The sequence below is a fragment of the Neolamprologus brichardi genome, chromosome 23 (genome assembly GCF_056152115.1).
Source record: "Neolamprologus brichardi isolate AB-2024 chromosome 23, ASM5615211v1, whole genome shotgun sequence".
NCBI classification, from domain to species: Eukaryota; Metazoa; Chordata; class Actinopteri; order Cichliformes; family Cichlidae; genus Neolamprologus; species Neolamprologus brichardi.
The window spans coordinates 5,770,725-5,786,054 of NC_142125.1; positions in this window are offsets into that span (position 1 = coordinate 5,770,725).

Genomic DNA, 15,330 nt, shown 5'->3' on the forward strand with positions numbered 1-15,330 from the left:
CCCCATATCTCAGTTTCATAACCTGGGAACCAATAACACAGGAGAGCAAATCTCCCTCTCCCCCCTCTTTGTGTGTGTGTGTGTGTTTATGTGTGTGTGTGTGTGTGTGTGATTGTGCGTGTGCGTGAAGGAGGGAGCCTGTTTTTGGCACATGGTCCACTGCAGATGGAGAACTCCTGCTGAGGTTTTGTCACAGTGCCCCCCCTTCACAGCACATAATCAATAGGTCTAAAATACAAAAACTGATGAAACCCAGCCTCCGTGAAAATTGTGCAGGGGGCTGGGGAGAGGGACTGTATTATAAGGTTTGGACCCCCTCCTCCATCACTACCACCACCCTTACCCTCTGCACAACCAGCAGCATGCTCGCTCACACTTTGACTTTGTGAGCCTTACGTTACAGCCCCGGTTTGTGCAGCAGCTCCTGCAGCACCCTGTCGAGTATTTGAGATTGAGAATAAATTGTGATTTCAAGCTGCAGTAATATATTTCCCATCCATATATGAATGTGCAATATATCTTTGGAGTTTTTGTAAAGCTGTTAATCAGAAACACTGCCTGAATTAATTTGGCAGGTGCTCATATTTTTCCACATCAAAACTAATTTTCTGGCCCGTAGCCATTCTGGAAGCCCACCTGGCCGGCAGTCGCTCGCTGGGTGAGTGATGAGATGGCATTGACCCATAAACTTGTGCCCACGTTGGCTGCTAATAATGCCAAGGTGGACTGCAAGTGGCCAGTCATCCTCAGAACCCGCAGGAGCTCTTTTTGTATCCATTAAAAAGCATAGTTAGAGACTGTGACATTGCCAGGAAGTCAGTGTGCCCAGACAGAATTCTCAAACACCCACAACCTGTCATTTCTACACTTAAGGTATTATACAAATAAGAAAAATATACCTGTAGGCTTATTTGTTTGTTTAACATTCTCCCCCCTTTTTCTTTTCACTATAAGCTAAACTGAGTGGCTCCTGGTTACAGTCACATTTAACGGATGGACATATGTTAGATCTCTTCATCTAACTATCAACATAAAAGCTTAATGAATATAATGAAAAAGTGCATTTGTTCCCACCTGACAGTGACTGTGGCCTAGAGGTGGGGTGACAAAGGGGAGACCTGTTATTGTTGTCGCAGCTGTTCTGACTGCTTATCTCTAAAAATATTCATTGATTCTCTCTCCCCCCCCCCCCTCCCCGCTTGTGGATAATCAGCTTTTGTTCGTGTCTCCGTTCTAACATCTCAGTATTTTTTTTTCACAGTGAAACATTTCTGGCCCCTGAACTTATAGGATTATCTTCACCTCATGTCACTGATACGACTTAAATCCTTGTGTTCCCTCCCTCATCCATCCTTGCTTTCTCTTTCACCTCAGCGGCTGATGTTGCTCTCTGACTTTTTGTCGCCTCTGTTTCTGGGTTATGTCCCACGAGGCAGGATTAGTGGCTAGCAAACTAACTTTGGGCTTAACCCTGGCTGGCTTTGTGGTCTCACCGCAGTGACTCACTTTTCACTCTGTGTGTATCACCATGGTAACTTAGGCAGCTCCCATAACCTGCAGGCTATCAGATCCAACTATGTAAAAGTCTGACTCCTCACCCATCAGTGATACTAGAGAATAGCACTGATATTTTTCAAGGTTTCTGGTGACAGAGAAACACAGAATTTAAAAGGCTTCCTTTTGCATTAAAATACCAAAGTACACATCTATTAACAAAACTTTATGTTGTTATTCCCCCCCCCCCCCCCCCTCCCCATGCAGAGACATGTTTTTTTTCATTGGAAATGATGAACATTTAGGCTACACTATCTGCAGTTTGCTTCCAGCAGTCTTGTCTAGGTTTCACAATAGAATCGATACATATATTGCTTAATTTTTTATTCATTATAATAGTTTGATCTTGTTGAGAAAAGAGCATCGGCATTTGGGGGGGAAAATTCCATTGCTTTGTCATATTTCCCATGTTTGCCATTTCAGTACAATTTCTTAACTCAACAATGTTAGTGAAAAATAAGATTTTCTTGTAGTGTTCACCTGCCAAAAAACAGTGTGTCACCTGGGTGATTTAACACTAAAGACAAACAAAATAAAACTTTAGAGTTCATTAACCCTTTAAGACCTACCATAGAACCAAGTCCGACCGGCGCTTATATTATATTTTTACATGCTGTAGTGCCATTTTTGGGAACATTTCAAGTTGCTGTACACCAATACAACCATTATAGACCACATTTTAATAATATGTATGCATTAAGTGCATAGTAATTACATAAATTGCAAAAATGTGCAATAAACTACCATAAAATATTAAATCGTTTTGGGTTTTTTTAACATATATTTCTAGTTAGAGAAATTTAAGAGGCTTATCCCTCAAAACTGTAAATACAAAAAAGTTGCACAAAATAGTTTCCCACCACAGGAAATTTATTTTGAGTGCCTTCATAGTTTTATTTTTTGAAATTCACCAATTTTATATACTGCAGAAAAAAACGAAAAATAAGTATTATAATGCAAATTTGCAAAAAAAAAATAGCATATGCATCAAAATAAACTATTTCCAGCAGTGCAATTTGACTTCCAAGTATCCCAGAAACGACACAGAAAGTCATAAAGTCAAACATAACTTTTAAAAACACCAGTATAGCCTTACAAGGCCCTGATGGTAAAAAACTACATTTCCGCGAAAATGACGTCACGTCCGGTTTTGGGCAGGTCATGGCGGATATGCGATAGCTCGCGCTGATGGACATAGGAGGTGTTACGAACAGCTGATCGGATCGGCAAAGCCTGTTTCTGGAATGTTTTTGTTGCTGCAAGTGCTTTTTATGCAGTTTTTGCAAAGCTATATGTAGAAGGAAACTGTGACCTAGGACAAGCTGATGGCATAAGATGTAAGTACAATTCCTCCGGTTTCATATGCAAAAAAATTATTGCTAGCTTACATGGTTGCAGTGCTACCGGGATTTAAAAATAGTTAGCAAAACGGAGCGTGCCCTCTCCGACCGGCTTTAAAGGGCTAAACAACCCACTCACCGGTGCTGCATTTTGCCAGCAGTAAAGTGGACATGATTTTGAATGACTTTTTTGAAATAAGTTTAAACTGTGAATAAGAATGATGGATATTAGACGTCATAACACCCTGTCAAGTGAAAGGGTTGAATAGGTGGTTGACCGTTTTGAGGTAAATAAGCCGATACACTAGGACGTAAAAGAATCACTATGGTCTATTCCAGACTTTATGAGCTGTGGGCACTTGCGCAGATTGTCTTAATGAGTTGGATGATTAATGCTTGTGCTGCTGTCAGCCGAGGGACACAGCATCCGTGCTGTGGTTCAGATGACCGTCTGCACTGATGGACCTTCTGGACTTCTGCTTAGAAAGTTAAAATTTGGGGAGATGGGATAATCAGCTGGTCAGAAAACTGTAGACTGAGTCGTATTCCTTGTGTATAGTGAGCGAAAATAAATTTCTTGGAGTGATAATTGATGATAAGCTGAGTTGGAAGTCTCATATAAACCATGTGAAAACAAAAATGTCAAAAACCATTGCTATTCTCTATAAAACAAAGCATGTCCTGAACAAAAAATCATTATACACACTCTATTGTACTCTGTTGCTTCCATATATGACTTACTGTCTGGAGATATGGGGTAATGCATATAAAACGAACACTCTTCCTATTTTCAAGTTGCAAAAAAGAGCTATAAGAATTATAAACCAATCAAACTATATAGAACCAACTAACATTTTGTTTATTAATCTGAATACCCTGAAATTTTATGATTTAGTTGAATATAAAATGGCACAGATAATGTATAAAGCACAAAATAACTTGCTTTGCCCCAGTACTCAGAAGCTGTTCAAAGTCAGAGAGAGTCAATATGACTTAAGGGGAACAGATTTCTTTAAAAAAAACAAGATAAGGACAAATATAAAGCAGAGATGTGTTTCTGTTAGAGGAGTTAACCTGTGGAATAGTTATGACAGTGATTTAAAAAGGTGTAGTTCATTTTCCTTGTTTAAAAATATGCTTAAAAATAGAGTATTAGAAAAATATATATATCAAGAATGAAAAGAGCAAAAAAAAAACAAAAAACAAAAAACAGAAAACCTCTTGATTCTTTTGCTTTGATGTAGTTACTTACTAAGGTGGTGGTGTTTTTTCTTGTTTGTTTGTTTGTTTGTTTTGTTTTTGCTTTGTTTGCCTTCTCTCACCCCAACCGGTCGCAGCAGATGGCCGCCCCTCCCTGAGCCGGGTTCTGCCGGAGGTTTCTTCCTGTTAAAAGGGAGTTTTTCCTTCCCACTGTCGCCAAAGTGCTTGCTCATAGGGGGTCATATGATTGTTGGGCTTTTCTCTCTGTATCTATGAAGCGCCTTGAGGCGACATTTGTTGTGATTTGGCGCTATATAAATGAAATTGAATTGAATTGAATTTTATTATTTGCTTCGAGCCCTGTGTACAGGAGCTGCATGCTAAAAGATCTTTTGTTAAAAGGGTTGGCGTAATAAGCAAATGCTTCAGCCAATACCTTTTGATTAGCCTTGTCTCATGCTTTCTTGCTTTGTGGTAAATCTTTGTTCTGTCTTCACTGAGATATTTGAATGCTAATCAATAAACATATCAATATCAAAAAAAAAAAAAAAAAAGATGTTTTAAACGTATCAGGAACTTCAAAAGGATCTACTCAATTTCTCTTTTCAGTTCAGCAGTTGATGACACCTGTAGTTGATGATTTAAGAAGCTCAACTGCCTAAAAGCTGAAGAAACCAGGCAGAGTATGTTGGAAATTAGAGTGACACGATGGTGCTTAGTGCTCGTAAATCATTTAGTTTAGGGAGACAACATTTGGCATTCTTTGGGGTCCAGCTAATTTTAATAAAGCAGAAAATGGGCAGAAGCGTGAGGCACATCTGTCGACTGCTGCAGCAATTAACAGGATCTTGAGTCATGGTGCTGTTTTCTGGCAGGGCTTCTCGCTCATCTCCATGCTGAAATTTTCTGCTCCAGTTTGAGCGAGGTTTCTCTAATTAAGTCATTAAAAAGCAGAGCATTTGCACAATATGCTCCGCTGCCTTCATTACAAAGCACAATCACTTGTGATTTATTCAATCACACTATGTGGCAGTGTTGAATTTCATTCGGGGTTGGAGATGAGTTCGTATAAACACATGGCGAGAGCTCACTTTCTTCTTTGTCTTGTGTTACTCTTCCAGGCAGTGTAGAGGAGACCATTCGTGTTTTCACAGCTTAAAATTGCTGAGAGATTGCGAGATGGCTGGAGCATAGTTGCGTTCTGGTATCACAAGAGATTTAAAACACTTTAGCAACATAATATTCATACTGCCTGAAGACAAAACACTATAATACAGGTGTATAGCTCGTATATTGTATAGCTGGGCACCACCGTGCTTTCTTCCTCCCAGGCCATCTAACCCGTTTCTAACCCATGATAGGCGGGATTTATGAAGTGTGACTTCTTCTGCTTCACACATCAGCAGTCAGAATCCCTGTTTGCTCGTGATGTGGTTGGAAGACCACGGGACATGCCTTGCTCGTTCCTACTCCGGTCTCACCAAAACCAAAACCACAACCGCACAATTGGTCTCCCGTATCTGAGCAAGGAGATGGGCCTGTAGTAATGGCTGGAGCACTATCTGGCAGTGTGAAGAGAGGCAATACAGTGTATCATTTCATGGTGAGGTCATGGGGATTTGTCCTGAGGAATAGCTGGGGCTCTTATAGTTCAGGGAATTTCACTTGAATGTACAGGTTCACGTTATAGTGTGAAAACAGAACAAGAAAAGTGAAATTAGGCGGATTCGAAAGCTGTTTTGGAAGGTGCTGGTGTATTTTGCAATTACACACCGTCTACAAAGCGCTGACATTTAAGACTGTACAATTGGTGCTTGTTTTGTGTTCTTTGAAGTCAAACACATAGCTGTTTTCACCTCTCCTTGGCTCAAGCTGTCTAGACAAGGAGGAGAACTAATCCTCATACTCTGTATTCCAGCAGGTTTGTCTCACTGCATACAAGACCCAACCTCCCATCCTCTTAATCTCTTTGTCTCACTTTATTCACAGCAATACACCTTGTGAACATGAGCAGCCAAGCATCAGAGCGGTACTTCACGGACCGTCCTCCTCCCCGTTCTCTCAAGGTAAGAGGAGGCAATGTACTACATCATCAGAGATCACTCTGCACTATTTGTCAGCTGTTGTTGTAATCATTGGAGGCTGGTATGAAGCAATGTTATTTGAGTTCTTAAGTACTTGCTGTCAGATAACGCTAAAAACTTGCAAGTACAGATCCTTTAGCTTTATTTGCCTACTGGTGATGACAGTGGTGTTCTGCAGCTATAGTAATCTAAGTTTACCACCTTGAGAAGCTTAATCAGTCTCTGTGGATAATGAATAGCAATATACTTGCCTTGGCAACAGGCTGATGTAGATGCCTTTAATTTCTGCCGCAACTGCTTTTTCCTAGAAATTCTTTTATAGTGGATGGAAAGAATCAAAAAGAGGTCACAGGGGGAAACATGGAAACAGTGTGTGTGATTAAAAAGAGAGAAACAGAATCACAGTCACAACATCACAATAACAAAAAAAAAGTAAAGGCTGCTTTACAGCTGCTGCAAATCCCCTGAGGCTGGGTGTTCGAGCAGCGGTATATTCAGCAGTAGCTCACTTTATGACAGGGAGAATCAGTGCTGCTTTGCTGTGTTGGTTATACTGTGACAATCCTGAAGTAATGTTGTACACACTGACATCGTCGTATGCAAAATTATTATCTTAAATGTTATGCTAATGTCTTAAAAAAAAAGAAAAAAGAGTACACCTACAAAGGCTCTCAGGAATTTATTTTGAGAAGTAAGAAGGCCCACACTCTATTGTGCTCACTCCGGTCCTGCAGCTTTAATAACAGGTATTAGTATTACAATCAGATGTGCACGTCGAAAAGCTTTGCTTTACCCAGCTGGGCTGTTCCATTCTGCGCTGGGAAATCTTTTGGGTTTTATTGCCCATTAAGAGTGGGCGATATAGCCTCAAAATTACATGACTATATTTCAAGGAAATTTGCAATAGTGATATTTAAGACGGTGAGTTAAAAAAATATATTGAAGAGTGTTTTATCAGTGGTTGCAGCTTGCAGACAGCAGCATTTATTAGTGCAAATGAAATGAAAGGCATTTTCCATCCCTCTTTTCCAATGAGCTGCTGTCATTGATGACAGACTACCTAATTCAAAGTGTGAATCTATTGCAATGGGTGCCAGCAGCAGCAGCAGCGTTATAGTGCAATGGTAGTGACACAGCATAAGTCAAATGTCAGCACAAAAGTAGCCAATGTTTTTTTTTTTTTTTTTTTTAATAAAAGTATGATATAACTATGTAACACTTTAGCTAACAATGACCAAAGTAACTTCGGCTTGTAGCTCTTCAGGAGCTGCATACATTGTCTCATAATAAAGCTGAAATGGAATATTTTCTACCTGGGATCTTGTATCATTGATTTCCTTCCACTGTTTGTTTTTCTTGTTATATGAAGCGCATCTAGTGACTGCTCCAGCAATGTTTGGATAAATTGTTTGCTGGTTTACACATGATCAGCTGCTCGCATCTCATTGCAACTCTTCATACCTGGTTGTACTCAAAGATGTGTTTTGCCTCAAGTGGTGAAACAAATTAGTTTTTTCTACCTATAGTGACAAACTCTGAGTTTAAAAATAAACCCTGAGTTGGTTAACTCTAAGATTGGCAATTTTGAGCTTTTGTTTCCAGAACAGAATAAGTTTAATCAGTTCACAGTTTGTTAAGGACGTATGTATAAGAGAAAGGAAGCGGTCATCAGTGGCACTCTGATATCACGATTCACCATGGCAGCAGATATTTAAAGAGCAGATGCAACATTTTAATCCAGTGGACCCAGGAATATGAACTGAAACAATGAATATGAAGGAGGAAAAATAATTATAATTAGCTTGGTCCACTCTGTCATCATCATCGACAGAATAAGTTTGATTTAAAAGATACATTCAATTTCAGTTTTTCAGTTTTATTTATATAGAGTAAATCACGACAACAGTTGCCTCAAGCTGCTTTATATTGTAAGGTAAAGGGCGCTGCTTAACCAGTAATGATAAACATGTTGGAAGACATGTCATAACTGTTACTGGTTTTAAATATTTCAGTAAAGTTTCTGGAGAATCGTTTTGAATAAATAATACAAACTGTGAGGAAATTTCAACATAAAATGTTCCGAACAGAGACTGTCTGGAGGCTGCATTTCAAAACTCTCTTTAAATAAACATATAGTTCTTTTTAGAGTCATAAAGTCATTTCAGCTTCATATCTTCATTTAAAGAGTCAAAGCTGTGTTAAATTTTCCCATCAGTGCAACTGATCGCAACATATAATTAATTATTGATCAGTGTGTTGTGGGTCAGAAACTTTATATAGAGAAGTTTGATTTAAACAGTGTTTGCTAAAATAATAAATACCCAGAAGCAAGCTAGTATCTAACTGGGATTTAATCTAAGGAGCTTGGAAAAAAAAGCATCTGGACTTCTTTAAGTTGCTTGAAGACGTTTCACTTCTCATCCGAGAAGCTTCTTCAGTTCTGAACAGAAGACTACGATGACCTGGATGACCGAGAACCTTCACAGACAACTGGGATTTACGTTTTTGTAAACTATACATTTTTGAAAATGTATTTGCTTTGCTATGCTCTTTGATAGCAATATTATAAAAGGAAACAGATCACTTTACGGATCCCTTTCTGCCTCCCCAGTTGAGCCTCCATGTCTGTCTGGCTTCCCTGTGCTGTCTGTTTTCTCTTCTTTTTGGCAAGTTTGTATACGTTAGTCACAGTCTCTTTGTCACTTCCTATTTTATTTTGATAGTCACTCATCTTAGGTGCATTATTTTTTTAGTTTTTCTTTCCTTGTCTCCTTGATTAGATTCTGTTCAGCTGTGTTCCCCAGGTGTGCCTTACTTCCCTCTTCTGTGTAAACTGTCTGCATCTCCCTCTGAGTTTTTGTTGTGTGTAGCTTCACACTTCACACTTCAATTTGTCATCGCCTGTTTACCAGACAATTCCTACCCAGTTCTGCTATTGTTTTCGTCACCTTTTTGCCAGCCCATAAATGCTGTGATTTTGAGTTCAATCCATCTGTTGAGTCACCGTAGTTCATGATGTAACCAATGAAAATGATGTTATTGTGGGCGGTATGATATGGAACAACCACACTGCTTATTACTTAACTCTTTCTTCACTGTTGTCTTCAAACAACCAAGGCAACTATACACTACTAGGGATGGGTATCATTTAGGTTTTATCCGATACCGGTGCCAAACCGGTACTTTTGAAATGGTGCCGGTGCTTAAACAGTGCTCAAACCAGTGCTTAAAGAATGGAGAACATAAACTTTGTCCAAAAACCTCTTATGTTTTTATTTTTAGCAGTCTCTTTTTTTCTGCAAAATGATAACCAAGTTAGCTTTTTCTGTTGATACAACATACCTCCTTTGGTAGGAACCGGTGCTACACTGGCAGGGCTAGGGGCCAGGACTTTACTCTTCGGGTTCTTGGGGGATGTTGCTAACTCCGGGTCCGATAACAGGCACCACACCCGCAGTAGATGTGCTCGGTGTGAGGTCTCGCAGCAAGCTATCAAATACGGTGCATTTCTCGGCTTTTAAAAAAACGCTATGCGTCGCCAGGTGTTTCATCAGATTCGAGGTGTTACCTCCTTTGCACAGTATCACCTTGAAGCACTTGTTGCAGGCTGCTGAGTTTGCGTCTTTTGCTGTGAAGTACAGCCAGACTTCTGACCGCTTCGCCTTGGGCGTTTTAATCTGTAGCTCTGCTCTAAAAGAACATACGTACCTCGGCCCACCTACTATCCTTGCAAAGGTAAAATGATTGGCTAGAATCCAAAGTGTGTGACATCTCAGGAAAAAAAAGGACCAAAATAAAGCACCGAAATGTGCGCTGCTTTTCGGTCTGGTTACTACCGTTTATGTCAGAACCAGTGCCATTATCTGTATCCATCCCTATACACTACCCAACAGATAAGCATTTATTTTTTAATAGATATCAAATATATTACATTTCATTTTATACCCTTCTAATTTGTCATAATTTGTCTGACAGTTTTTTTACTACATTCTTCTGTTCTCTTATTTTTGGTTGAAGCACGAGTTCACTGTTCACATAACAGACGAGTAAATGATAGGAGCACAAAAAAAAGACTTACAGTAAACTGAGAGAATATTAACCAGCCCACTTGAGGACCTTCAGTTGAGCAAAGGTTAGATACATGAGCTGAAAAAACAAACAAAAAGCATTCAGGTAGATGTGACTGCACTCCTACAAAGGCAGGGCCACGTAGTTTAACCCTGTTAAATTGTTTCCACAACAATTAAGAAAAATTGAACCTTCAATTAGGAGCTCTCCTTGTCATTACGGCTTGTTGTTTCCTCCTGAAGGTGACAGACAACAGCAGCAAAGACATGCTGGGTGCTGTGAGGGAGTTGTGCGTAGGCGTGTGTACAGCTGATAATGTCGAGGTGCCGGGCTGACAGATGTGTGTTTATGTCAGGTAAGTTGTTATGCCATGCAGTCAGGGGCTATACAAATGTTTGTGCGAGAGTGTGTGTGTGTGAGAGTTGATGGGGTTACATGTTTTGCTTGCACAGCACTGTTCGCATGTTGGTGTGTTTGTTAAAGTGTTTAGCTGCTGTCAGATGGGCTTCGTCTTTAATCTGTGCAGACAGCTTTGTAATTGGAGCACTGCATGAAGAGCCGCTCATAGTGTGTAAGATCAAGAAATAATTGAGGTGGAGGATGGGTGCATGTGCAGGGGTGTATGACAGGGTGGTTGGTTGAGGTTGAGAGCCCAGGGACTGGTGGCAGTATTCCCGGGGCTGAGGGGGTTCTTGGTTTGTCACCGGGGCAACAGCATCATTGTCTGGGTCAATTCACTCGATCCCCACCTGTGTGCCCCCTCAATCTGGTCAAAACCAATTGAGTGCTTGTATGAATGGACTCCAAAGGCAGCAGTAAGAGCCTGCCCAATTTTCATTTCAATGCATTTCAGACACATTACAGTTTCACTTTCAATTCTCCCCCATCACGGGGCCCCAACATAATGCGGTCCTCTCCTCTGGTTCCAGCCTCCTCCCCCAAGTACACCCACTGCACAGGAGCACAGGAGATGAACTCACCAGACAGGTGCCACACTGCTCACCAGAATGACAATTTGCCTTTTGGAAATCAGCCGCTGGCTCCATTGTGTTCCCTGAAATTGAGTTAGCCCATCAGCAGACACTCAACAGCTCCCTCCTGTCTCCTCCCCCTCCCTCCCTCCCCCTCCCTTTCTCTCTGTTTCTGTCAGTCCCTTTAACGTTAAAGCTAGCTGAGGAGAGTGCTTTCATCGGAACGTCTTCACAATAGAAGCATATTTTAAATTGGAAAAGCATTGCATATTATGCAACTGCTAGGGAGCTGTCTAGCATAAAAGTTGTAATAAAAAACTGGTCCGTATGCAGGTGAGCGGCAGCGAGTATTCATTTCATCTGCACAAATTGTATCACTGCAGTCGTATTGCTTATTTTTATGTGACATAAAATAGGAAGGTAGGCCTAAAAAATGCAATACTTCTATCAAGCCGAAAAGAGAAGACACCGTTTTTTAAGATAATAAGTCCCAGCCCTCCTGTGTCATGAAAAGAATACCCTATAGTACTTTAAAACAAGCACCTACTTCCTATATTCATTAGAGCCCAATATCAGCAACTCTGGAGACATTATAGATAATCAGGGCAGGCAGTATGCAGAAAGATATTGGCTGCCTAACAGGGTCCTTGGTCAAGCCTAATTAGCTGCTGTATCCAAAATCAAATCTGTTATCCATCAGGAGAAATGGTTTAGAGCTTCATCCATCTCTGGTGTTCCTGCAGAACATACAGTCAGACGTTTTAATTAATCTGTATTGCACAGGTAGCAGAACTAACCTGGTTACTGTTGCAATAAGGCTTCGGTGGTGCGGTAATGGTAGGAAGGTGAAACTGGAAATGCAAAGATGTGCTCCACTCACTTAATTGGATGGTCATATGTAACAGTTGCGAAGCTGAATTATTTTCAACCTTAAGAGCTTTTATATTATTTGTGGCACCTCGTAAAGCACTTGCCTCTTGCCAAACAGTGACAACATGAAGTTAATGTGGCTAATAGATGTCACATTAAAGGCTTTGTAAATTGTTTTATTAAGACAGGTCATTTTTTTGACTGCATTTTTCTGCTGTCATTCATTACCAGAGAGAACAGAGAATTTATTTAGTTGTTTAATCTGTGATCACACTAATGCACACCTCATTTACAGAATATACTGATAAGCAAGGGTCTTTGTGACAGTACTGAGACAATTATTTTTGAGGAAACGGAGAATGCTTGCTTTGGTTTCGATCACCTTAGGTAATGTATAAATAAAGAGTTGGTTGCTTTAACTGGCTGTACTGCTAGATAACAGATATTTTTCTCTTCAGCTAATACAAGTGTTTATATATTTGGATTATTTATTTAAATAGTCTGGCAACAGTATCACTTGGAAAGCATTTTATTGTACAATCAGACAATGTAAATTCTTACATCACTACGTGCAACAACTACTTGCCGTAAAGCATATAGAAATTTGCATTATGAGTTAAGTATTGTTATTGTAGGCGCTAAAATAATATATCAGGTGACAATGAATAATGCAAATTTTATGCAAATGCTTTAACAGCAGTTAAAGCTAGAGGACAGAAGGGAATTTGGGCTGTAAAGAAAGATTAATTAAACCTACACAATCTTGACTGGAAAATTGTCAAGGTTGTTTTTTTAGAAAAGATATAAAACAGGTCATAGTACCAGACCGTTCTTTAGGTTTCTATGAATACAAGCAGGCACTATTTAATAATAAAATTCTACTATTAATCTAGTGTTAGGTTGCCATGCAGGATTTTTGATTTTGTGTACTTCTGTTCCTCTTTGTAAGCGATGTGAGGTTTTTTCTTTCTTTTTTTATTAAAGCCAAGTTTCTAAACGATGTTGGAAGAGGATTTATACATTCCTACCACAAAAAGGTTTGGACTGAAAAACTGTCTTATAGAAAGTGAGTGTGAGTGCTTGTGCTCTTACCATTGTGCCTGTGTGCATGTGTGCGGTGCCTCTGCTTTGTGTTGAGTCCAGATGGCTTTGTGCTTTCCTTAAGGGGGTGGTGTCAAGAGCGCTTGCTTTGTTTCTCAGGAAAAAAAAAAATCTGAACATTGACCCTTATTGACAGATCTAACGGACAAAAACATCTGTGTGTGCACATGTTCCTATGTCAGTTTGTTCTTACTCTTACATACACATTTAGAACTGCCTCATGCAGAACATGCATGTGAACAAATGATGAAGACCTGGAAGTAGTCAAAAAAATTACACAGCTTTAAACGCAATACTACTACTAAAAATGATAATACTAATAATAAATGAATACTAAAAATAGTAATAACACTAATGCTACTAATAATACTATTATATTATTAGTGGTATTATCAATTCTATTATTGTTGTTGTTGTTGTTGTTGTTATTATTATTATTTCTTACTTGTAATTATTTAGTTTTCCCAAGATAATTTAAATTGAACACATAAGATATTAAATTACATAAAAAGGGCTAACTAGTGTAGACTTTAAACTTTGTAAATCATATTGTTATAGGCATTATCCTGTCACGTCTTTTCTCATGTCATCTTGTCTAATCATTAACGATGACCCCCATCTTATCTAAATGTTGTCTAATATAGTCTAATTTCTTGCCACTTTCCCACAAATGCTGGAGGATCTGGATGTTTATTATTGCAGTGAGTTTCTTATCTCAAGGTAGTCTCCACCGGTCTTCTCCCTTTTTTGTATTTTCAAGGATTTTCGTTTTACTTGAGCCATCATGAGTGGAAAGGATATTTAGAATCGCTGTTATTTCACTGTTATTTTTTAACCATCTTGACTCCTGTGAAACACTTTTGAAAGGTGCATATTTTCTGGCCTCCTCCTCGGACACTATTGCTTTAATTCCTTCAGGCTTCATTCTGTCTTTCTCTCGGTGTTTTTCTCTTAGTGATACAGGCTTCTCTCTTACAACAGCTCTTTCTCCACTTCACCTGAAGGCAAATATTTTTGCTTGTATAGAGAAATCTGGGTGTGGGCATATGGAGACTGCAGATAGTGACCATGAGCTGGTTGATATATATTGATTTTGATTCACTAACATGTGCACAGTAGTACAAACAAAACTGACGGGTACACTGGTGCACATTTCATGATTCTGATTTTGCAGGCACACATACAAACATTTTTGCACACATATTAGTGAGTCAATCCCAATTTTTTGTTTAGATCACACATCTTTATCTGTTTGCTCCTATTCCTAACATAATAAAGCAGTTTTGTTGACTCTTTACAAACTTCATGAGGGTTCTCCCATTTCTTTTAAAGCACCATTTGCCCCCAAAAGGGAAACCTTCTGTCATTGAGAGCTTTACCTTTGACACATGTTACTGCCCAAGACATTGTTATAGTATATATATATATATATATATATATATATATATATATATATAAAAAACCCCTTGGGAGTGTTTAGCTGTAAAAACCTTACAAGGGCTAGCAACCTGAATGACATTCACTTAAATGAGACAGTACAAATCGCTTTTAGGACAACAGTCTTCATACGAGTGTACTCGTGCTTGTCCTTGTCTGGGTTGATTTCTATTTCCACCTGTCATTATGCTGTTTAATCAAATTTCTTTTTTGTAATGCTGAACAACACCTCGAATATATATTCTGTCCTTCCAAGAACAGCTATCTATTTTCTGTAATAAACTAAAGATTGAATATTAACAACTCTTTGTGCATGGTAGGCAAAGTGTGATACAAAACCAATGTTGACAGACAAATTATTCAGGGATATTTTTGTTAGATAATATACACAGAAAATGAGAAAAATAGAGTTCTATTTTGCTGAAATCAGCCTTGAGCATTTGTCATAAGTCCTAGTCATAGAGTGAATATTACAAATGGATATAGTCATTGTGACATTACCCTAACCTCTTTTGTGTGGCTTTGAGCTCAACTTTTCTTGGTTTTTGAAATCACACATCATGAGCAAGGGGCACTGAAAAGTAGAGGTGGGAATCACCATACATCCCACGATACGATATTATCACAATATTTAACTCACGATACGATATTATTGCAATTTTTTAAAAATATTTTGCGATATTCAGATTCTGTACATAAAGGTAA